The following is a 25,155-nucleotide window of genomic DNA, read 5'->3' as shown; positions in this document are numbered from 1 at the left end:
TGGTTGAGCTGAGGACCTCCTGATGCAGTACATTATACTGTTCCTCATACCATCTTCCAAAATAATCTAAAACACTCATTCACTCTTTCAGAGAATACATTTTACTGCATCACACAGAGCATCTGGCTGATAGGTGCTTTCTGAATCACAGTGTTACACTATTTGCTAGATCTTCTTCACCTGTTGTGAGAAATACATGAGAAAAGTTTAGGACCCCAATATGATAAGCTGCAAATGCAAAGGTAGTGCAGGACCTCCCAATGTAATCTATCTAAATGGACAGATAGTTGAACATGATGGCCCAAAAATCAGTTCAAGCCTGAACTGATTTTTGGGCCATCATGTTCAACTTTGCTAAGAAGTGCAGCAGATGAAGTCTGTCTCCTTTGCCTCATCTCCACTGCCATCTGGGAGGAGTTGGAAATTCCTGTCTAGCTGAAGCTGCAAATTATTCTGTTCTTTGTATGTATATGGAGGTTTTAAGTGAAATAGAAGTTGAGTTCTGAGCTGCCAGTTACATTTTCAAATGCATCCATCTGACTGTGCTTGTGTTGCTTCCATTTTCTGTGTTGCTCTTTGCTATAATGGAACAACTTTGTTTTTGGCCAATTAGCCAAGTGTAATTCCTGTCCTTTGTAGTCCTTTGGTGAGTCTTCCTGAAGCAAGCATTTTGTTTCCAAGAACTTTGTGTAGGTGTGTGGAAATTTTTGCTTGATTCTAGGTATTTCAGAACTGTGACCATCACCATTTAAATGTCTCTTTAAATAGAAGATTTATAATTCTTTAGATAGAAAAAAACATTTTAGTGTTTAATGCTATAGATACCAGTGTTGAAACAAAATAGGTGGGTTAGTTGAGTCCTAAGCCAGATACTGAAAAAATTTTGTTCTTTATTGCTGTCCTGTCAGTATTCTGACAGGACAGTATTCTTTATCCTCACTGACTTGAACTGGATTCAATTTTTGTTCTAACTTGTCCTGGTTATGCTGAGTACAGACTGTGCCAAATTGTCAGTTTTATAAGTGAATCCCTAATGGATACGAAACTGTACCTACTCTGCCATGTGAACTTGATGGATTAGAAATATAATTTCTAATTAAGGTAAGCTGATTTTTGTAGAAATTATACAGGTTTCTATACAGAATAAATGAGCTATGGAGACTTCATGTTTTCAGTACAAGTGTAATTAAATTTTTATTTCTGTAATAGTTATCAGTGAATATAAAAGATTTTTCAGACAGTCGTCCTTAAATACTGCTCTCTGCCTTTTACAGTCTAGTGAAATCAGATTTTTTCATAATATAAAACCATATTTTAAAAAATAGTTTTTTAAAAAATACCATTATAAACTTTTTATGTTCAAGTGATGATTGAAGTAGTTGTTTAAGTTGTCTGGAAGAGTATGGGCCATGGAGTCACAGAATCTATAAATATTAGAGAAAATTACTTACTGTCATTTTTCATTAGGACCTCACATAAAGACTAAAATCTAATGGCCTACATTTTCAGTTTATTTTTCAGCTGCCTGTATCTTTCCAAAGTCAAAAAGCTTTGTGTTCTGCAGTGTTCTTTTAATCAAAAGTCACAAAGTTGCACTGGGGTGAAACAATTAATTTAAGAACCATGCACTTAAAAAGTTTTTTTTCCATTAAATGGAGCTGTAGCCTCAGCACAGTTTATTTGAGCTGCAGAGTTAGTCCATATGAAAATGCAATAGTAACATTACATTCTAAATTTAGCGATGGTGTTATTTTAATTTTTGAATCATGAATATTCTAGTTGCTCATTCATGCTCGTGACAGATTCAGTCTCCCACAATGGTTTTTAAGCTCACAGATTAATTTATGTTAAAATAATTTATTGTGGCTAATACAAATTTTAGGATCACTGTTACTGTTAGCACCCTGATTAAATGCTAGAGAACATATGTTGCTAGTATCAACAGCAATGCATTAAGTTCAGTGATCTGATTTTTTTTTTTAATTGACCTCCTGCAATACCTTGTATTGAGGGATATTGAATGTAATTCTCACATGAGGAATTTATATTTATAGTGGCAGCTAATTAAGTAAGATATGTGAAAAGCTGAGCCTTGATGCTTCAGTGAGTAATTACCTCCTCTTCATACTTACATTATTTTAAATTTGGCTTGTAAAATGTGTAATTGTGGATTTAAACAGAAGTTCAATCCAATCAGGATGAAGAGATGGATGAATTATTATATAAGCAGCTGGAGGATGTTTCAAGATTGCCAGCCTTTGTTCTTGTAGGAGATTTAACCTGCCAGGCATCTGCTGGGAACTCAACACAGAAGCAGTCTAGAGGTTCTTGGAGTGTACAGAAGAGGGCTTCTTGTCACAGATGGTGGGTGAGCCTGCCAGGGGCTCTGCTAGACCTGCTGTTTGCAAACAGAGAGGAGCTGGTGGGAGATGGGGTGGTCAGGGGCTGTCTGGGGCACAGTGACCATGAAATAATAGAGTTCTTAATGTTTGGTGAAACAAAGATGGGACATCAACAAAACTTTCACTCTAGACTTCTGAAGTGCAGACTTCAGTCTTTTCAAAAGAATGATTCAGAGAGTACCGTGGGAAACAGCCCTTAAGAATGAAGGGGTCCAGGAAGACTGGACTTACTTCAAGAAAGAAATCTGGAAGGCGCAGGAGCAGACTATCCCTGTGTGCTGAAAGATGAGCTGACAGGGAAGATTATTGCCCTGATAAGCTTTTGAAAGAAGGGAGAAAAGGAGGGTGTATCACCTTTGGCAAGAGATACACCCTCTCTTGCCACCCTAATCCCTGAAGCAGGCAAGTCAGGGATTATTTAAGGATGCTGTTAGGTCATGTAGGAAGAAAATAAGAGAGACAAAAGCCCAATTTGAACCTAATTTTGTCACTTCTGTGAAGGATAATAAAAAATGTTTTTATAAATAAATAGCAAATATATAAATAAATAGCAAGGACAAGTTCCATTCTTTATTGGGCATGCAGTGGAATATATGGACAGTGACTCCACTACCTTCCTAGGCAGCTCATACCAAGAGGTACCCCAGATTGTTAAGAGCACGGACTACTCTCTGCTAATACTTTTTCATGTGGGTACAAATGATGCTGCAAGCCAAAAAAAAAATAGGATAAAGGAAGGCTATAAAGCCCTGGCGAGGCAGGTGAAAAATATTGGTCCCAAAGTCATGTTCTCATCTATCCTACTGGTTAGAGAAATAAGGACAGCCAGAAGCAGATAAATAGTGCAGATCATGATCTTGTTTTGTGGCTGGTGCCATCTAGGTTTTGGCTTTTATGACAGTGGGTTGTGCTTTAATGATTGTGGCCTGTTAGGGAGGTATAGGATCCACCTGTCTAAAAAGGGCAAGGGAATCTTTGGCAGCAGGTTGGCCAGTTTGGTGAGATGGGATTTAAACTAAAGGTCTTGGGAGGTGGGATCCAAATTGGTACTGTTCATGCCCTTGCTTCCTTCTGAGGAATAGGTCATACAAACCAATGCAGCGACAGATCGGAGACAGACCTTGACTGCCTCTCAAGATGAGGATCATAGTGCTAAACATACCAAGGATGTTTATGGTTATGGTGAATCCTCTTATATACCTTCTAAAGAATCTGGCTGCATGGTCACCTCTCTGAAGTGCCTGTATACAAATGCACACACATGGGCAATAAACAAGAACTAGAAATATATGTGTGGTCAGAAGGCAGTCTCATTGCAGTTACTGGGACATGGTTGGATAGCTCACATGACTGAAATGTTGTCATAGACAGCCATGTACTTTTAGAAAGGACTGGTGAGACAGGTGAAATGGTGGATTTGCTTGTTAAGTGAGAGAGCCACTAGAATACTTTGAGCTCTACCCAGGGACAAATGAATGATGTGAGAGTTTATGGTAAGAATTAAGGGGCAGGCTAGTATGGGTGACACTGTTGTGGATGTTTGCTGTTGGCCACCTTATCAGGATGAGGGAGTTGATTGGCTTTCTGTGAGCAGCTGGCAATAACCTCATGGTCACAGGCCCTGTTTCTCCTGGGGAGCTTCAACCACTCTGATATTTGCTGGGGGGACAACGTGGCTTGGAACATGCAGTCCAGGAAGTCACTGCAGTTACTTCAATAACTTTTTGGTGCAAATAGTGGAGGACCCAAAGAGTAGAGGTGTGTTACTGGACCTTGTACTAACAAACCAGGAGGAACTGGTTGATGATGTGAAGACTGGGAGCAGCCTTATCTATCAGTGACCATGAGATGGTGGAACTTAAGATCCTGCATGATGGAAGCAAAGCTGTACGAGGACTAGGACCCTCCAGAGAGGCCAACTTTGGCTTCTTCAAAGACCTACTTAGAAAAATCCCGTGGAATAGAGCTCTGGGTCAGAAGGGGTCCAAAAGAGTTGCATGGATCAGCATGGATCAGGAAGCTTTTAGGAAGCAAGTGCAAGAAAGAAATTTATGGGATGCAGAAAAGGGAATAGCCCATGTGGGAGGACTATAGGAACATTGTCAGAGTATGCAGTGTTGTAAGGAAGAAGACCAAGACCCACCTGGTATTGAGTCTTCTTTGGCAGAGGGGTTCTACTACATGATCTCCAGAGCTCTCGTCCAACCCTAACAATTCTGTCATCCCATAAACCACATTCACCTGGAAACTAACATTTTCACAGTATACAGATGGTGTTAAAGATCATTTGCACTCTAAACAATGATTTTGTGAATGTAACTGTGAAAGACAGGAACTTGAACACTGCAGATAATTGCTCCAAAACACTTGAATAAAATACTCAAGTAATTTGTAATTGGAGAGTTTTTCTCAGCATTTGTGTAGGCATCTGTGGCTTACAAGACCAGTACTATTTCAGAACATTTAAAAACAAGTTCTGCAGGTTTGGAGGCATCCCCTCTCAGCATTATTCATGACACATCCAGTACCTGGCAGCAAATCAAAATGCTATGAAGTTCTATTTTTCTTCCAAGACAGAAACATGGCAGGTTGAAACCAGGATGTCAGCTACTTACTGAATTACATTACTACCATTTTGTAATTTACAGCCTACTTTTTATTTAGATAGAGGCCTTCAGCACCAAAGCAGTGACTGAGGTGTCTGGTCTGACAAGGGAAAATACTCTCCTTTCCTCTCTTCAGAATTAGACTGGAGATGCACATGGAGTTAGGAGGGAAGTAGGTGGGGCAACTGACCCCAACTGACACAAAGGATATTCCAGACCATATGAAAAGGTCCGGAGAAAAGGAAAAAAAAAAAGGAAGTGGGTAACATTCAGAGTGATGGTGTTTGTCTTACCAAGCCACTGTCAGGCATGGTGGAATCCTGCTTTCCTGGACGTTGGGAACAACAGCCAGTCCTTGGGAAGTGGTGAATGGATTCCTTGTTTTGCTTTGCCTGTGCGTTATTACTGCTCTATCTGTTAAAAGGCAGAATTCATGTTCTTGCAGGACTTCTAATATGGCCTCTTATTGGCATGGTTTTCCATGGGCCTTTTTGGACTTGAGTTGTCATCAGTTTTCCATGAAGAAAACCTGAGTAATAGGAATTTTGGGATATATTAGGTCATATGAGTATATGCTTTGACACAATTTCTTAAACTGGGAATATACTTAAGCTGTAAATAACATTGGAGCACTCTAGGTGTCTTGCCCACTAGCTCCAGGCCTAGCCTTTGCTGAAGCATCTCAGATCATGAGATTGACTTTGATGCTGGTCCTGAGATGAGTGGAGGAAGTATACTGTGGATACAGTGAGTGGGTAAAGCAAAGCAGAAATTGTGAAATCTGGTGATCCTTCCTCACGATTTTTCATAGAGACTTTAAATAACTTCATTAAATGTAGTGTGGGTAGAAAGAGAATCATAGTTGATTTAACAGTTACCTCATGAGAAGATTTTCTCCTGTTAGTAAGTCTGAAGAGTATTCTCAGCATTAGGTGCATATGAGTTACCATTTTCTATCCAGTATGAGAAATCCATATAATTTTTTTTCTCAGATATTTTAATTATCACATCTTATATAGGTATATAGCAAAATTATGGAGAGAAATAATGGAATTTATGGAAAACCATTGGAAACAAAAATTTTTTTTTTGTTTGTTTTCTGGAACATCTTTAATGTAAGACACTGCTTGGTTATTTACCACCCTGTCTACTCTGAAATAATGGACTGATTTTAAAAACAAATTCTGTTTAAGTTACCTCTTTTTCTATATTAAAATGGTTTGCAGACTTTTATACTGTCGTGGTTTGAGATCTCAAACCATGACATATACAAAAGGAAAAAAAATATTTAAAGCAATTATTAAAATAACTATCATTCTCTTATAATTTCTTTCTTCTTTTCATCTGCTGGTTGGGCTCAAGAATAACCTGCAAAAGAATGCACTTTTTTAACCTTTATTCAATACACTTCTCTAAAACTCAAGTCTGTCAATAGGAGCAATGAAGGACAAGAATATGAAATAATGAGGCAGTTGCAGAAAAGTGTTAAGACTGTTAGTCATCTTCGATCTTAGCTGCAGCTAGAAAATTTGCTAGAAGATGTTTGGCCAGGATCTGAGATAATTAATGATTTTCTCATCTATGCACAGTGAAGATGAGGATCCAGTAGGTTATAGACGCTTAGGAGGTGATATTATAGAGCTGAGTTTACAGACATGAATGATTTAACTTGAGCAACTACTGAGAAGCAATTCAATTAATGTTGACAGGGAAACAATACAAGGCACAGAAATACAGTCTCCCCATTGTGTGGAGTTCTATAATTTGATGATAAAAATGGAACATGCTAGAGTGTAGCTTCCTGATGATTCTTCTTCTCTTAGGTAAGATAAAATGAAAAATATTAACCAATCTAATGCAGTGATAGAGCTGTTGATTTGTTGGGCACCAAGGTCAACAACTGTATGGTACTACTTAATGAGTATAATATCAGGTAAGTATGTGTATATGTATATATGCACTGAAAAAATTCTGTGCATAAGTTAAATTTGCACTTCAGTTTTTCTTAGATTTTAAAGACTACTGTAATAAATTTTTGGTGTACAGGTTTATGGTTTTATTTGTATGTTCGTGTTCTAGTAAAGTGATCTCCAAAATCTTGATGTGAACTTACATAATTTTGACATTCACATTTTCCATTCTTAACTTTACCTGCAGATGAAGAAAAGACCCCTGAATAGCAACTTAGAAAGTTAAACAGCCATTCTGCATTCTTTTTTTAAAAATCATTGTATTTGAGTATTATTTGATTGGCAAAAAATGTTGATGATTTAAGCTACATGGCAATAGCATTTCAGTGATTCACATAATTTTTTAGAGATACAATTTTAATTTAGACATGAGATTTCTGAGGCCCTCCTCTGGTGTATCTTATTTCTTTATTTTTCATTTCAGATTTTTTTTTCAGAAAAGTTATTCTCTATTTCCTAATAAATAGGGGAAAAACAAGGTTAGACTTTTAAAGGAGAGAATAGAAACTAGCATTAAGAATGTGAAAGGTAAAAATGCTTACAATATTTTCCAAATTCTGTAGCACATTTTATCATTAGTATGGAAAGTATCATTAAAATTTAGATAGTTGTAATATATGACATATTTTCTTGCCAGACATCTGAAGTTCTTTTTGGATATTACTCTAAAATTTATGTCATCTCAGTGATAGCTTTATGACTTTTATTTCCTAAGAGGAGGTCACTGCCATGTAATAAATTAAGATTTCACGGATGCATAATAGCAATGGAGGATGCTCACTTCTAACTGCTGAGATGACGTCTGTTTCTTAGTACTCTACAGAATGAAATCCACTCTGCAGAATGAAACCTAGGCTATGGTCTATCATTCCATACAAGTGTCCTGGTTTAGGGCAAATTTGGGAGAGAATCCCCAAAAAGGGCTTCTCCAAAAACAAACCCACACGGCCCCTCCCCCAACCGGTTCGGGAAGAATTCCTCGGAGAGAAGTGGAAAGAACCTGTTTATTTGACAAGCACAGCACCCCCCAACACACAAAATGAACAATGCTGGATGACACCACTCTTTGACAGCTCTGAAAAAGACGACAAATTCAGAAAGTCTCTCCTGGGGGTTTGCTCTGTTATCAGTCCCTCCGGCGCTGAGGCAGCTGCTGCAGTCACAAGGTGTAAACTCTCTCTCCGTGTTCCAAATCCCAGTCCGGAGCAGTCAGCAGGTCCAACAGGGTGGGGGGAACAGTCCAGAAAGGAATTTGGACTGTTTAGCTCAATTAACTAATGAAGGGGTGGGGGGGGAAGCAAGAGCAAGCAAAGCAGAAGTGAAGCAGAAGCAAGAGCAGAAGCAAAAAGCAGGGGCAAGAAGCAAAAAAAGCAGCAACATGCACTGGTGCTATCTGGATGTCCCGCCGAGTGGCTGATAAGAGGCCCAAAACAAAACCTTCACTCCACCAGTCTTAAAGGCACAGAACGTAATATCCAGCATAAATTACACACACACGAATGGGGATAACAGTCACCCTAGGACAACAAGATTTAGTCAAGTAGACTAATTTTCTCCACACATAGACTGAGGCATCTGGTTATGTAACTTTCTGCAGAGCTGGGCATTCGTTTAAAGGAGATGCAAAATATTTGCACTGGACTAAGATTCCCCATAACCTCTATATTCTAGGAAGCCTGTTGATGTTTATTCGTATGTTAGCTGCTTTCATCCATACAAAATAAAATTGTGGAGTAATTCAGTGTACTTTATTTGTCCACTGTGTGTACTTTCCGTCTGTAAGTGTTGTGTTTCTGTTACTGTAAATCTAAGGGACAGTGATTGTCCAAATGGACTTCTTCCCTTTCTTAGAAATGTTGGAATATTTTAAAAATCCAAATAAAATTACCACACAGGGGGTATTGTGACACATACTAATATCAAGGCACAAAGCTGGCATGGTTTAGAATGTACATAATAACAGGAAGCAGGAAAAATACATCAGCTTTTCTGGAAATGTGTTACACTACATGGAACTGTGTGAGTGCAGATAAGTATGCATTTATTTGAAATAAGAAATGTTAACAACATATTACTGTTAAAATGAAAGTGCCAAAGTAGTAGTAGTATAAGTAATCCTTGCAAAGAATCACTCTATGCTTTGTTTTTCCCTGCATGATACTATTTCTGTATTTATATTTGAAGATGAAGTCAAAATTCAATCCTTGGCTGATAGATCTCATAGACTCCAGCCTACTTTTTTAAAGTGAGTCTTCATGTTGTGAGGTACAAGATCAAACTAAAATCTTACCCATTAACATCTCCTATTGATCATTAATTGTATTCCAGATGAAAGAATAGAAAGCAAAAGCAGTTTGTTGAGTAGCATTTGGTAAACCAATTGGTGTCTTTCCTGTTAGCACTGCTATGGCCAATATAAGACTCCTGTTTCTCGTAACAGTTTCCTGTGAATTTTCTGGATTTTGGCTGTACCTTTCCTGCCATTCCTCTCCTGTAGTGTAAGTAGCCTTAATACAGACAATTCAGATTGGTTCTCTGAGGCTTGTTGGCCTTTCAGAACTATTTTGGATGTGATGCAAACCTATTTATTAGTTGACGGTCACTGGAAATGGATGCATCTCTTAAACTGTATTTCTGAAGTGCATTATATATACAGTCTTTCTCTGCTTAGTCACTTAGGCTATAAAAGTCATCTCTCTTTAATGAAAACTACAGAAAGCAATGAACAAATTACTGCAATGTGTATTAAAATTTTTAATGGATAGTGCAAAATTTTGTTTTGCTACTATGAAAAAGCAGTGATTTCTGGATGTCCAGAAAATGTTCAGGGTAAAAAAAAAAAAACAAACCACAAACCCAAAAAGTTGTACAAATCTTTGTAGAATGGTATTCCATTCTACATTTATACTGTAATTTTATAAGTTCAGTCAAGTGTGAATAGGCATTTTGCAAATGCAAAAAAAACCATAGGAACTTTTTTTTGTCAAGCTGAGTGATAATGGATGCTATGAGATACCTTTTTCTTCTTTAGCCCAGTTTTATGCTATAAAATGTAAGCCTCGTGAGTGACAGCCTGAAAGGCTTGAGGTAGAGCAGCAATTAGTGAAAGGATATTGAAAGCATAACAGAAGTAAATGTAGACCTATGCCAAACTGTCCACTTCATTTTACCCTAATGAAAGGCTGGAATGAGTCATTAAGATTGCTTATTGTTGTTGTCATCTGTCCATCAAAGCATTTTCATCTCTTTCCTTCCCATCACCATAACTTTGAAATAAAGTCAGCTTTCCCATCCACGAAAATTGCAATGTTATTTGGAATATAGACAAAATCTCTCCTCCTTGATTTTTCTTTTTAGTCTCACTAATGGCTGTATCTAGATGTCTAGAATTGTGTATTCTTTGGAAAGCATTTAGACAACTGTTGCCTCTGGTTTTACAAGGTGCTGCTTGTATTGACTGCAAGGTGCATATATTGGTTTTGACTGCCAGGACTGTTACTGTGTGTTTTTCCTTGTGAATTTCAACAGCTATTGGTCATACTAAGACAGGTGACTTTTGCGTGGCTGGCCAGTATAAGCTTTAGGTAAAACAAGAATTTAAGTTTCAGTTGAACTTTTCTTGTGTTTTTTCTTTATACATTGGGAATAACTCTCCAAAGAAACTACTTTTTGTGTGAATAGAAACAGGAAGGGGGAAATAATTTTAATTTTTAAATAATAAAAAATTATAGGAAATCAAATGTGCCCCTTTTATGCCTTTTGGAGTAGAGAAATGGTTTTACTGCTGTGGGTTTGGTCAAATTAACATTAGTGGAGCATTAGTAACTGACTGTTACTGTGAGTTGGTATAGCTTATATGAAATATTGGTAGTTCCAGTATGTTTCATATTAGATTTATTTACCAAAAGAATAAAATAAAATCATAATTTAAGAAGCACATTCCAATTTCTTTTTTAATTACAAAATATGTCCACAGCATGCATTAGTGTATTTGGCTGAAGAAGTCACAATTCTTTGAAGTGTTTCTGGCACCTGATGGTTTCTTGTTCTGCATTCTTTGAGGAAAAAACCTGCTATTCTCTCACGTTTCTTAGGAGTATCAGTTTTCATGTGGGCACAAATTACTTCTGTGACAAAGTTAAATGCATTTAGGATGTAACTGATTTAGTCACGTTCTTGAATTCACATTCTTGATCCTGCTGCATTATTCTGTGAAGTCTATTGCATGAAGACAGGTGCATTTACGTACTGAAAAACACTGTAAGAGTGCTTTTAGGAAGGGCATGAAGTGATAGAACAAGGGGTTTAAAGTGACAAGGAGTACATTTAGATTAGATACTAGGAACAAGTTCTTGACTGTGAGGGTGGTAAGGCACTGGAACAGTCTGCCCATAGAAGCTGTGGTTGCTCCATCCCTCTGAGTAACTGGGAGTAGTGAGAGTGTCTCTGTCTTTGTATATAGAAGAACTATCTCTATCTATTTGTCTATCTATCTGTATCTTCCCTATAATATCATTCTCCCTCTTAATATCTTTTGCCAGTTTAAATTAAAACAATCTCATTTTAAACAGAACAGGCTTAAGGCTGGGGGGGAAAATAGTGCAAGCGCGAAGGCATGATGCTGTTACTCAAGGACAGAGTGGTATGCCTTTCAGAAGATAGCCCTGACTTCCAATCTCCTCTCCCAGAACAGAAATTTAAAGTAAGCTGGAGGAGACAGCTAAAAACAGAGAGAAGGGACCAGGCCGTGGGCAACTTTTTTCTCTCCCCTGCACAGCTGCTGCAGAAGGAGCTGGTGCTGGTGGTCTTCAGGGCAGGATTTGTGGGGTAGAGCTGTGGGACTGGAGTCCCTTGTGCAGACCCTGTGGATGAGCCAAAGGTGTCTCCTTTGCTGGTGATGGTGTTATGAAAGGCAGTTCCTGTCATCACAGTCACATGCTGCACTTTTCAAATGATTCTGTGAAAGCCAAAGGCTCAGTGAGTTCTGACACTGTCAGTTATTTTGGGTAGGGATGTAGCTGGGGTTGGGTTGCAGAGGCAGGACACAGTCTTCAGAGCAAGAGAGAAGGTCTGTGCTTTTGTGTTTACTTCAAAGAACAGCAGTGGTAGGAACAGCGAGGAAGTACCCGCCAGGGCAGATGGCAGATCTGGAGGGTTTGGAGGGCCCTCATCAGGCTGCAGTGCACTTTAGTGTGCAAGGCCTAAATTCAGCCAAAGGAAATTCCTGTGCGTTGTAGGTAACTTATTTTGTCTGGTAATAACTGCTAATTGTAGCAAGAATTCTGCTTGGTTTTTGTTTCATCTATTTCTTAAGCAAAATCTTCTATTTGCAAGTGCAAATTTAAGCTTGCGGTGTGACCACAAAACAAACTACCTGTGCTGGCCCTTTGATGTATTCTAAGTATTTTTTTTAAATTAGTTGACTAATTAGAGCATGAAGAGACATGAAGGTTAGGGAGGAAAGTTTTCTTTCTAAATAAAACCCAGGATCTCATCAAGAAAAATGCAAATACTTGCAGTTACATGTTTAAAAGACTTCTTAAAAATTACTAGTGTGATAAGTTTTGGACCCATTTAAGCAAAAACCTGTCTTCTTTCTGAGTTTTTATCCTCTTACTTTGTTTATGCAAATTGTATGCCTTCATACCTAAAAGAACAAGTCGAAATGTGGTCTGAAATGCAGCATGTTAAAATTACCCTTTTCCAAGGTGCTTTTATCGCCTGAGGAGATGAAGAGGATTTGCAATCTCCTTTCTCTTCCTGGAAAGTCTGTGGTGTTCCAGTGAATGAAAGCATGCTGGGCTTTGCAATTACCGTGCTTTGAAAAACACTGAAGCAACTATTTGATCTAGTTGATATTTGCTGAAGTCTGCCATCAATATTTGTATTTATAAAGATGTCCTAAATCCAGCACAGATTTATGAAGAAGCCTGGGGAAAGCTTCTTCATAAATGTATTTTTCATTAATAGAAAAAGGAGCTCCTCTTCAGGTTCCCAGACTGGGAAATAGCTGTAGTAGCAAATCAAAGCTTTTCTTAGTCTGTTCAGTTATTGAAACCTCTTGGGTCCAGTCTTTCTCCAGAGCTCAGAATAAATTCTGCCATCTGACTATTTTAAAGAAATCATTATGGAAATTAATACCCTGCCACTTTCCTCCCCCCACAAGCCCCCCACACCAAAATAAACACAACAAAACCCCCTCCAAACAACAAGCACACAGAACCCCTTACACCCAAATGAAAAACAAACAAATAAACAAAAAAAAAAACCCATAGACAATCATAGAGAAATTCTTTAAAAATAAATAGTATGCAAGCTACTAAAATTAGAAAATGCCCATTCCCTTCTTCAGGAGTAAGACTTTGAATAGAAAATAGATTTTAATGGTGGATTAGTTTTATGCTTTTGCATATACATTGTTCCCACTGTCCCTAAAACTTGAAATGTAATAGATGAAAGATTAACAATTCTGATTCTGGTGCTTTTAAAAACAATTAAAATAGTTTTTGAAACAGTTAAACAGCACTCATAGATTTCAAAAATCACTTTAGCACTTAAAAACTCCAGAGAATGTTTATATTGACTTCAAGAAATACCTGCCTGATACCATAAAAACCAATCCTGTGTGGCACATTTTTGCACTTTGTATAACACAGGTGAATGTAGCAAGACATTTAATAATTGCTATTAACCCATTGGTTAATATTAGCGTGTCATTGTTAATATCTTCCTCATAAGAAACTTAACATCCTGCAGCTCCACAGGCAGAAGAGCTGAATGTCAGACAGGTGTCCTTAGAATGTACAAACCTATGCGGTGTCTGAAGTGGACACCTCTTGTACTTCCTTCCAAAGAGATAAATTACCGCATCCAAAGAAATAGCCTCACCTGTCTCCTTCCTTACCTCTGTGCAATACAGTGCTATCTATAATGGCCTTCTGTGATCAAAATTGCACTCAAAATTACGTGGAGTGTTGCACTTTAATACAAAGATGAAGATCTGGTATCAGATTGATTTAGAGGAACTATCTTTATGAATTTTGTATTACTTCTAACAATTTTTTGTCCCTTTTTGTTTAGTGGCTATGTCCCTGCTTTCATCCTCTTTATTGTGGGTATGAAAGGTGAGTCATGAAGGTTAACTGAAATGTTTTCATGGTGGTCATGTCCTTAATGTATTGAAGAAGACAGCTTTAGAATAAGGGTCAAAGTTTAACTCTTTATAAAGCAAGGGACGTGAAAGTCCACCTTCAGTGAATGAGATATTTCTGCTGTCTGAGGTGTTTGTTGAAAGAACTGTGTTTCCAGAACTGATTAAAGTTTATAAACAGTGTCTGTGGTGAACAAGAGGATGTAGGCAATTCTATAAACCTACTCAAACTCCTCTGCTTTTAGTTGCTTTAGTATTAATTCCAGCTATTTTAGTTTAGCATAGACTTCTCTTTTTTCAGTATGGCATTTTTTGTATGAGAAGTGACCCCTATTTTGTTGCTCTCTGGGCCTTCTTACTTCTCTCTTAATTTAGGATTCTGTTATAGGCAAATATCTGTCATAACACTTTTAGCTGGCATCTAAAATGTACCCTCAGCTGTAATATTTATTAATAGTATTTTTAAATAGTGGATAAGAGACCTGCACAAACACAGAAACTGCATGTTGTGCCTGTGAAGGTAGTAAATTGATGCATTTTTGGTGGTTAAAACAAGAATTGTGCACCAGTCTTAGTTCTCAGGAATCTGCTTACACCAAATTCATGTCTTCAGCAAGTACATTGCATCGGCACTGCAAATGTTAGCCAAGATATTTCTGTTCTTCAGAGAGATTTTTGTTAAAGTTCACTTGCACTTAGTAAGATGACCGCCGTTAAGAAGACTTCCCACTCTGACCAGTCGCAAGAATCTCTGGCAGTCACACTCCCCGTGCTGGAGATTTCAGCTGCTGGGACTGAGGCCCCTTCACAACAGGCTGCGCCGGTGTCTGGTGAGCCAAGTGGAGCCTGGCTCCCCCCATACACTCCACTTACATGCAGTCACAGCAGGTTTCCTTGTTGGTTTGACCCCAGGTTTCCCATAGGAGATGCTCATTTCTCTAGTTCTGTAAAGCCATTTATTGACAGTTAGACAGAATTGTCTCGAGTTGTTGCCTCTTGGAGGAGTGTGAACAAAGGAATCCCTGGGCTTTTTCACATTCACAGTCCAGGTGCCTGTGAGTTTTCAGCTCCTGCTGTGTCTCTGTGTCCATTCACCTGACCGTCAGTGTTTGGGCCCTCTGTTACGCAGAAGGTTGGCAGTTCATGGCTTCTTGTCTCTCTGGACTCTCATCTGGAGCTCAGCCTGCATCTCTGTCTGCTGCTTACAAATTGAGCTACCTACGCCAGATGTGTTCCTTAACAGTAGCTCCCTTAGTACCTAAGTATGTAACTGTGAGTGGATAGTCTCTCACGTACATACCTATTTCAAAATCCTTGATTGTTTTTCAGATCAGGTAAAATGTAAGGCCTTGTGCAAAATCCTCTTCTGTGATATCTTCAATGGGTCCTTAGTTAACAAAGACTTTGACAGTTAGGAAGAGGAAACCATCTGAAGTGTACATATGTTTTACTCAAGTTTGCCTCCTCTGATTTTCTGCACTGACTTGAACCTCATCCTCATGCATTACTGGGAGTTGCAGCAGGGTTACAAAGTATTTATTGATACATTTCAAATTTGTGAGTTTTAAAAATGAGAATCAGTGGTGTTCAAGATTGTGTTTATAGAACTAGAATTTCTAGTAAGATGAAATCTCATTTGGGACCATATAATAAAATCAAGAAATTCTATATAGTGCTTTTATTAGGGTTTATTCTTTACCAGGAGTACCATTTTCATAAACATTTCAACAGCTTTTTACTGTGTTATCTCTAGGTATTTTATTCAACTGAGCTAAGAGATGTATGTTGTAGGTGACAGGAACAGAGACAGAGATTTCAAATAAAATATGTGCTTCTTATTATGGAAAGAGTAAGTTCTTAATCTGAGTTTGTGTTGATGCCTGTTAGCTGTGGTTTCCACTTGTGGTACTAAAGGGCAGACTGACTTTTCCATGTCTTCAGGGCAAAATCCTGTGACTTGTGCTGCCAGAGGAAAACCTAGGTGTCTGACTGTCAAATCCACTTGCAAAAGGTTAGCTCTTCAATTACAGGAAGAAAGCTGTGATTTCTATAGAATGGCTGAAGTAAATCTAAAGAGCTGCAGTAGCATGTCTGGCATGCTGCTATCAAAATAGATTTCTTCTGCCAAGAATTTTTATAACATGAGACATATTAGAGTAGGGAGAAGAAATACGCAGAAGAGATCTGCCCAAAGGAAATGAGAAGAAAAATAGTGTGTTGTAAGTATTCCAATCCAGAGGACAGGAACAAAAATCCCCAAGGAAATGGCATGTGAATTCCACCAGAAATGTTGCCAGATCTTTCACATGATGAGGTTGCCTTATCCCGTTTTTGTAAAGATTTGAAAAGAGGTATTAACCAAGTTTGCATGATAACTGAGAGTCTCAAGAATGTCTTAATGGGGAATGTAAAAAAATGCAGTATTGTCCTCCCATTTACGTGTACCGTAGAGTTCTAGAGATCATCAAAGGGCAATGTAAAAAAATTACATTTTTAGGCCTGAGAGGCTTTTGTATGTGTGTTAGCATGAGTTGTTAATCTGTGCTGAGTTCTGAGCTCCTGATTTTGAAACCAGGGTGTTCATGGCTGGCTGGGGGTTTTTGCATGGTATTGCATTGGCTGTAAGCATACTGAGCAGATTGCCTGGTTTATACAGCAAGGTAGCAGTGTAACCAAAATCACTGAAAGATCTATTTGGTTGTCTCACAGATATGAATGGAACTGATTTTGTAATGAAGCTCTAGAATGGGTTTAAATGTATGTAATGCAGGAGGGGCTGGAGGAATAATTCCAGGAGTTGAGAATAAATACTCTATCATCTTCCACTGTGCATGAGCAATGAGACCAAATTCCTAATTGAGGGTAAGTAAATGTAATCTTAAAAATATAATAAATAAGTAGCACTCCACTAACTTTTATCACTGCCCTGTTTGGACTGAAGTTTTAAATGTATCAAAATGCATTTTGTATTTGCATAATTCAGCGGTGCTTTAAAGGAACAGGTGCTCTTTTCATGGAAAAGATGCTTTCATTTTGAGTAACCTGGGACATGGTGACTCTTTTTAGAGTGCATCTGCTTGCAAGGTGAATTTTGGTGTAGGATACATATTTTTGAGTTTAAGCAAAAATTTTGTCTTCAGGAGGAATGTGCTGTTGTGTTACCCCCTTGTCTCCTTTGCAAACTGCTCACACATTAAGTTACATGAAGCTGTGAAAAGATTATGTCTGGTGGAAATGATAGGAACTACATTTCCATCTGAATGAAAGCAGAAATTTGCTGTGGAGACAGCTTTTTCTATAGGTTCTATTTATCTGCTCCCTTTCTGCAAGCAGTGGAGGCATACAATTGCTGTTAGCTTCACTTTCTCATAGTGTGACAAATGTCAGATGTGATTCCAGGATGACTCTTCAGAGTTTAGTACATTTATACTGGTCACAGGAAAAAATAATAGAATTAAAAATAGAATTAAAAATAGAATTAAAAATAGGACAGGACAATTTCAGTTTTTTAAGTTTTGAAATTGTTCCTCCAGTATTGAGTAGCTATAAATGCTATTTTTGCTAGATTAAAAAACAAAAAAATTATATGTAAGTTGACATTTCAAGTTGACAAAACTTACTAATTTATGAAATACTACATACCAGTTCTCCTCAAAAGTTTAAAGCACTGTCTTAATGGTGGAGTCTTAAACACAATACAGTCTAAACCACATAGTAAACAGGTCAGTATCTAAACCAGTCACATTTATTGAACAACCAAGGTCAGTTTTTGCATTAAAACTATTTATAAGAGAATTAAGTATGCTGTCATTAGGCAGAGAAGAACCAGAGGCATTGATCAAGGTATAGGGAAATTTGCTTTAGTAAGTTAACTCACCTCAATTATTTCAGAGATGTGACATAGTTTTGGTGCCATTATTTCTAGTTAACTGTTGTCACTAATGGCTTTTCTTGCCAAGTCCGTCTCTTGGCAATGAAATGAAGGAAGGAAGGAGGACTGGTCTGGTGGCATTTTCTACCTGTAGCCTGAAAAATTGCTCTGCTGCACAGAGAACAGCCCTGGTGCTGCTAAATTTGCCTGTGATGAGAAGAGTAGTTCACCAGCAGTGATAGTCTCTGCATTCTGTGAAATTAAAAAAAAAATGTTATCCCATTAAACAGAGTTCTTGAGTTAAAAGAAATAACAGCACATAAATTTTTAATATTTAATGTAGTATGCTTCTATCCTCCTAATCAAACATTGCAGTGTTAAAATTACTTTCTTTTCATTTACAAAAACTTATTTTCCCCTTATCATACCAATGCTAACAAGACCTATCTCGTTAATTTCATATTATTTTAGCGTGTTAAGTCAGGAAGTAGCATTACAAAACTCTTGTAGCTGCTATTTTTCATTTGAATGGTGCAGCAAACTCCAGGAAACTGGATGCTACTCATGAGAATAGTTTTCTGAAGAAAAATAACACTGCAGGTGTGTAAGTGGAACAACTGAAATAAATTGTTCCAATATTTCAGGTGAACATGCAATGCTTTACTCAAATGAATAGACTGAGGTGTATTTAACCACAGTTTGTTATTTCTTTGTATAAGTAATGAATTTTTTCAGGTGATTGTTTCAAAAGTGAAGTAATCTACCTGAAATGTGCATATGGATTCTGCAGAAAGGGTTTTTATTGTGTGAACTTAAGCAGAAAATGCACATTTTGAGCACACTTTCTCAGTGTCACATGTTTATTACGTGCTGTTTAGTTTCTCATAGTGAAGTGCTGTGAGATGTGGTTTACCTTCCAAATAACTGATCCCTTATCCATAGTAGGAGGATTTAAAAATAACCAAATTTACAAATTTTTTTTTAGTGTAACAATACATCATCATTTGTCTTTAGAAACTAAGGAGACAGGCACATTATGAAAATTAAAGAGAAGGAAATCAAAAGACTCGCTGTTGTGGGCAGTGTCAACATGGTGTGTATGCTGTAGTGTGGAGTTCTTGGTATAATACACCTTTATCCAGGCATCCATCAGCATCAGTCTGGATGGTGTTTCTCAGTCCATACTCTTTTGCTTTGCTCCTTTGCTGTCATGGAAGAGAAGTAATGAATGGCTTTGGGATGGGTTCTCAGAATGAGGGCCCAGGAGAATTATGGCTGGAACTGACTGGATGATGGGGAGTTAAGGAAGCATTATTCAAAAGGGGGATATCTTTGTTCTCCAAACAAACACCTGTGCTTTTTCTCTGTGGAAAATAGTGAGGCTCTTTGAAAATGCCTTCAAATGAGAACAGCAATGTATATGATACTTAAAAAGACATTAATTGTTTTCCAGAGCTGCAGTCAGGGAGATAGAAAATATGCTAGTACTTTTGTGAACTCACTCATAGCAATAATTTGAGTGCTCTGCCTTTCATCTGCAAAGTAAGGGAGAATTACCATGCTGCTTCCAGTGGTCAAAAATGAGGCCTAGAGGGATTAAATGAGATGGGTGTGGGCACTATCTGGTATGTGAAGCCACAAAAGCTTCCAAAACCATTGTTTCTTCCTGAGGAGAGTGATTCCGATATATATTCTTTTTTCTTTAGGAGTGATATAAAAAAAAAATATTATTACTATATTACTATCTTTTTTTAGCTTTGAAGTGAATGCCAGAAGGATATTTAACTCCACCATTTTGAAATTAAAAACACAGATAAAATTACAAAAAAGGTGTAAGATTGACCAAGGCTGGTGTGCAAGTTTAGTGCTATGTGCTATGAGATAATCAGTTCTACCAAATCCTTCTTATTTCCAGCAAGATGCTCTTGAGGGAAGACTTGGTGTTTCATTGCAGTCATTAGTGATGCTTATTAAATCAGTTATTTAAATGTTTAAAATATGAACTACTGAAAGAAGTGTTATTCATTTCGCTGTAGTCTGCTGTGTGTTTTCTGAATCCATAAAGCTGAAATGACTGCAAAAGGTCATACATGGAGATGTTAAGGAAAGACATTTCACTTTCCATATTCAAGTTTCAAGCTAAATTGAAGCAAGATTTATGTTACTTTCATTCTGAGTAGCTGCTGTTTGCAGCAGTAATGAAATGGTATTTGTGCAGTGCTGTTGTTACCACCTGGAGGTGAGCAGTATTGCTGAGCAGTTGCCAGCTCAGAAGGCTCAGATTTGCAGATATCTTTGTGAGACACAAAGCACTAGTGAACTAGAAGTTAATCTTAGAAGCAGTTTAGTGTTGTTTTACTGATAGTGATACTATTGTTATATTTACTTTAAAATTAATTCAAAATAATACAAGTGCCATGTTCTGATATACTTCCTAAAATGTAAAAGATAGCTTTGTCATATAATTTAAATAAAAAACTAATTCTGGATAACCCAAATTATGTAGAATATGTTTATTTGTATTTATAGAAATAATTGGGATTAATAATATGGAAAATTGAGATAGGAGTACACTAGTATTGTTTTCTGCAAAGAAAACATGGATGATTTAAGTTTAAATACAATGATTGGAGATTATTTTTTCAAGGGAATGATGTATATGGCATTTTTGTTGACTTCAGGTATTTTTCGTATATTGTAATCTGTAAACAGATCATCTTTGATTTGGATGTGACACCTCTCTCTGGTTCCTAATTGAATTCTCTTTCATCTGCTGTGTTTGACATCATTTGCTGTGTAATTCTGCACTCTTCAGGCAAGTGAGAGAATTCTTTTGTGTGATAGTGCAAATTTTTCTAGAGGTGACAGAAATGCTAGCTGCCAGAAACTGGAATACTGCTGCATCTGTCTGAGACTTAGTCTTTGGGAAAAACAGGAAAAAGGAAATGTGGGAATGATTTTAGTGCTTAACAAGTCAATAATTTTGGAAATTTAGGGCCTGATTTTGATCAGAAAAAAATAAGAAATTTTTGTATTTTCAGTGTTATTTTCATTTCCTTAGACCCTGCTTCTATTTCCCCTTTTACTTTGTGCATGCATCATGTATTTGTGAGTGCAAGTGCATGTGTACTTGCAAAAATGTACTCAGACAAGTCATGTAAGTTCCGGTAATCTTCTTAAAACCAAAATGGCACAGAACTGCTCAGTCTTTTTCCTTGTCTTGGAAACTGAGCAATTCTGCAATAATTCTTCTGAAAGTAAGATCTAATTTGTTTCATGATGACTTGAATTTATTATGCTCTTTTCATTTTTGAAAAAGATCATATTTGTGATTTTTGAGAGTGCAGGCAACTTGCTTTCTACAAGTGCATGTGGAAAGAGGCTTCGTGTTTGTTGAGTCATACACAGTATGGCTTGATGTGCCTTTGAAAGTAATGGGTTGCTTCACAGTGAAAGACTGAAATGCCCAGGGAATGATTACAACTTTTATGAGCATGCCAGCATATATGCAAAGCATATATATAAGCTTATTTTGAAAAATTCAGTATTTATGTGCATCTTGGTGTCTTGGACATACTCTTCTCTTAAGGGGTGGAGAGGATGGTAGTTCTGAATGCCAACTGCTGCCCTGCCATATGAGGGCAACCAGAAGTAGAAGGCAAAACAATGCATTGAGGAAAGGTAGCTAAGGTCAGCATATACTTTATTTACTATGACATTTCAAATCAATAAAAAATCACAGGATGGATGAGGTTTGCAGGGACTTCTGGAGACAGATCAATCAAACATCTCACTCTGAGCAAGATTGCTCAGGACAGTGTCAGACCAGTTTTCAGCTGTCCTCAGAGACACTCCCTGGGCAACATATTCCAGTGTTTGGCCAGGGTAAAGTGGCTCATTCTTGGTACCAAAATTGGCCAGATAGAAACATAAGTTCTTCTAACACAGTTTTGAGTATTAGAAATCAGGCGTTCAATCTCTCAGTAACCAGCATTTTGCTGGTCATTCAGAGGATCCTTCCTGCAATCAAGTGCCCTGAATGTCAGGTAAACAGAGCTTTTATAATAAACAATGATTACATATTCATCACCTATCCCTGATTACCTAGTGTATATGTATTACTGTATTTTACATAGTCGCAGCCCTTCCCAAAGTCCTTATATGTTTCTTCTCAGGTCTTCTTTGGTGGTCTTCAATGTCTGGTGTCCTTTTTTTTTAAGTGGCTTTTCCTCAATCCCAGCTTTTGAATTAGCACAATATTGTTGTTTGTATAACTTCTGCTTTGTCAGCCTTGCAGAGCTGAGCTGGCATCCTGCTTGCATTTTGCACAATTCCTGTTTGCCTAAGTTATATCCTTAATCTATTTCTCCAATGTTGTGCTGTTCTGTTTGGGTGTACTTATGAGAGTAAAATGCTGTTCTGTTCCACAGTTCTTATCAAGTCTCCCCTTCTCTTGAAACTAAATTCCTTAAGGGAGCTGGTCTAATATCTATATATTTCATTTTATGGTGTAAGACTTTACAACAGCTGAATCACAATGCAAACTAAAACACACAGAGCAATAATTATGGTGACAATTACAAACATATTTTAAAGTCCAGCTGGGTAACTATGAAGTAAGTTTGATCCAGATTTCTTCAGATCCCCAAGAGCTTCAGATCGCCCCCATCTTGAGCTGTGCATTGTCAAATTTGTGTTTGTTACCAGATTTCCTGGACATCTGTAGGCACTCTACCATTTTGATCAATATGTACAGAGCAACTGTTGTTAATGACAGTGCATACTTCTTGTGATGCCTAGAGAAGATCTAGTGCCATTTGTTTTCGTAAAGTGACATGTGACAAGCTCTTAACTTCTTTCTGCAATGCAGTAATGACATCTATTGTATGGTTTTCTCTATATATTTTATGGAAGCAGAAAAGTCCACTATTGTCTTTTCTAATTCACTTACTCCTAGGTAGGCTAAAAACCACTATACAAAGCTATAAAATTTAGTTGGTTGCTCAGTTACAGCATTTAATGTGCATTTTGTACACTCCAAATAGCTTCTTATCCATAGTCCTGAGGCCACCTGGTCTTTATCAATTATGATGTTAGGGACTAAGGCTTCGAAAGTACAAATGCCTTTCCAGCCTGGGGGCAACACTTTATGAGTTTTATTCCCACATATCCAATAACATCCTGTTCCCTTTGGTATCAGCCAAGGATGATTTACATATGAAGTGTTTGAGTGCATTGTGTGTGATTTCCAGGATTTCCAGCAGAAGTTCCAATTTCATCAGTACAATCTAGTGTCCTGTTCCTTTGGGGGAGGTTATATCTTTGCACATGTGTATGATCCTTAGAGATGGTGGTGGGTACTTGCACACTGACTGGTTTGTCTGCTTCTTGATAAAAGAAAGTGTTCACCCAGTAATTAGCATTAATTTCTTCTGGGACTGGAATTGCTGTAAATGGTTAAATGGTTTCATTAAAAAAACTGTTACGCAACCCCCTAGAAACAGGTTGAGGCAATATATTCCTAGGATGAAAAGAAGGGTAAAAGTAAGAAAATTGCTTCCTTCAGTCCTTGAAAAACTTAGAGTCTAAATCCCTGTGCTAGCAATTCGTTGTTTGTAGGTGACCCATTGTGTTTGTAAGAAACAGCTGATAAACCCAGAAGGATTTGGCATGATTGCAGTAGTTGCTTTTCACAGAAGGGAACATAAGAAAGTTTTTAATTTGTGATAAAACAGGGGAGGATAATGACATGGGAGAAAGGTGGAGAGAGCAATGTGTAGCAGAACTGGCAAGGAAGCTGTGGTTTCTCTCTTGAAAAATAAGTTTGTAATCTTAGTGGAGAAATGGAGAACTTGGTTTTATTTTCTTTTTTGCTGTACTTTTGATGTACTGTCTTAGGCTCTGCAAGTAGTGCTGCAGAAGTAAAATTTTATATTAGATTTAAATCAATAAATGTCAGCAAACTCTTGTTCCAAAATCAGGATATGGAGGCAGATGGATAGAGAAGCAACTTGATGGAAACTCTTCTGTTAGCTTTTTATTTTTTTTGCTGCCAGACATTCTTTGTCCCTCTTTCGCTACTGTGGAACCAGTGTGCATGCCAGTGTGCATTTTGGCCATCATTTTATGGGTGGCAGCAAAGGTTAGTATGCTAGGGGTTGAAGTTATAACGCTGAAATAACAAGAATAAACCAGATATTGAGATGCCTTTATTTCATTTCTTCCTCCATGCTTTAGCTTTAGTATTACTTGACAAAGAAGAAAGGGTCTAGTAGGAAGAAAGATAAAATTAGTTTCTTGTTGAAATAGTATAGCACTTGCTACATGTTCTGAGATATTTCCATCATGCAATTTTTTTTTTCTTGCAGAGGACCCAAAATCACATAATAAAATAGTAATAGCACTACTCTTAAAAAATTTAGCTCCTAGCGTGAGCATATGTGAATACAGTGTTCAAAGTGTGTAACAGATGAAGTTCTTGTATGTACTGTGAATGCATAAGTGATTTAATTTTTCTAGTCTTAAAATTAAATGTGGTGTTCCAAGTGGGTGCTGTAATTGGATCCTACGTAGAGAGCTGTATTAAAAACTTTTTTGCAAAAGCTTGTGTATATTAAGAAATATAATTACTCTACTTTGTCTTTTGGACAGAAATGTGTTTATTGTTGATGCACTCCAGAGGGCTGGAGTTCATTCTGACTTCCTTTATTGTATTTTATTAGGACACATTTTATACAAATAACTAATCTAAGAATATTTGCCCTGGCATACCGAACTATAGATGCATTTAATGCCTTTATGATTATTTTCCTGCCACAACTTACCCCAAAATTCTGTGAAAAAAACCCACATAGCTTGCAAAGTACTGCAGTAGAGCACAAAATCTTAATTTATGTATGTTTATTGAATGCATACGTTATAACTATTGAATCAACACATGATTTGAGGATACTGGTAATGACTAGTCCAGATAATACTATAAGGTCTACCTTTGTGTTTTATTACTTATTTTGCTTTAGTGGTCCAGAACTAGAAATGAATGTAATTTTAAGTGTAATTCTTAAAATCCTCAAGTAATTTGGGTTGAAAGGGATCTTAAACACTATCAATTTCCAACCCTTTTGTATCAAAGAATTATTTTTCAGCCAGTTTGTTG

At 37.3% G+C, this 25,155-nt stretch overlaps 1 protein-coding gene across 1 annotated transcript in view; it reads left to right on the top strand.

Moving 5' to 3' along the window:
• MCTP1 (multiple C2 and transmembrane domain containing 1) overlaps positions 1-25,155 on the top strand; it is a 210,836-nt gene that overhangs the window by 28,234 nt on the left and 157,447 nt on the right. The window lies entirely within an intron of this gene.

Source organism: Haemorhous mexicanus, chromosome Z (assembly GCF_027477595.1).
Source record: "Haemorhous mexicanus isolate bHaeMex1 chromosome Z, bHaeMex1.pri, whole genome shotgun sequence".
Taxonomy (NCBI): Eukaryota; Metazoa; Chordata; class Aves; order Passeriformes; family Fringillidae; genus Haemorhous; species Haemorhous mexicanus.
This window is presented reverse-complemented; position numbering and strand designations above follow the sequence as displayed.